The sequence below is a fragment of the Fragaria vesca genome, linkage group LG4 (genome assembly GCF_000184155.1).
Source record: "Fragaria vesca subsp. vesca linkage group LG4, FraVesHawaii_1.0, whole genome shotgun sequence".
NCBI lineage: Eukaryota > Viridiplantae > Streptophyta > Magnoliopsida > Rosales > Rosaceae > Fragaria > Fragaria vesca.
In genome coordinates this window covers 6141754-6142805 of record NC_020494.1, presented here as the reverse complement: position 1 = coordinate 6142805, position 1052 = coordinate 6141754, and positions in this window count along the sequence as shown.

Here is a 1052-nt window from a genome sequence, read left to right as displayed (position 1 = left end):
AAGTGTCATATTATCGTCTACGACGATCTGCGCTCTTTTACTTGTTCGAGGTCATTTTTTTTTCTCTTGCCATGGTTTTAACTTGACAAGGATTCTAAGGAGGTATTACAGAAGCATCAAGAAAGCAACATCTACTCTATACGGAACAAGGGGGAGTGTTATAGGATAATTAGAATATTATTGTTCCTGTAAAGTAGATATTTACTCAGTCAGATGTTTATCTAGTCAGTTGTTGGCTTAGTCAGTATTGTTATGGTTTATGGTGACATGTACCACAAAATAAGGAGAGATTCATGTAATCTTGTTATCTGTAATCTTCTATAAAAGGAGCTTACTCATTCTGATGAAATATACAGTTTTTCCTAAAACATATAAATATTTATAGATGTTTTAGGATTGTATCCTTGGAATAATAGGAATAACGTAACTCGCTAAATAGAAACTCTCCTTGGAATAATAGGAATGAAGTTGTCTTTTGAGATTTTGTTAATCTCGACTGTTGTTATCTCTTCTAGAGGTAATAGGAAATTAGGAATGGAGTTACTCTCGTCTTGATTGCTCAAAAAAATTTATGGCACGTTTGTTTAATCGGAGATGGAGAAGGAAAGATTCAGGGTGAAATGATTCCTCAACTCATCCCCATCTCTACATTTCGTTATCAGGTTTGACGTTATAACCCACACCCATTCTCATGACTATATATATATATATATATATATATGTTAGTTTCATCATTCTTCTTTATTTTCTATTCTCTATTTCTAATTAAAGTAAACATGTCATCATATCACACATAATAGTTAACTTCCTAATTTTGGTGTGTAGATGAACGATTGCCCAATTGCAACTTGCAATTTGCAATCGCACCTCTAGAATCATTAATTCCCCTAAAGAATAGAACAGCAAATCTGCTTTTGAATAGCTAGAGGTGCAATTGCAAGTTGGCTAAAACAATTGCCAGGGAAACTTTTAATTTTTATTTTTTTATACAAAAACAGAGAACCAAGTTCTAAATTATCTCCACAAGTTTGTTAGTCGTAATTTTTTTTGTT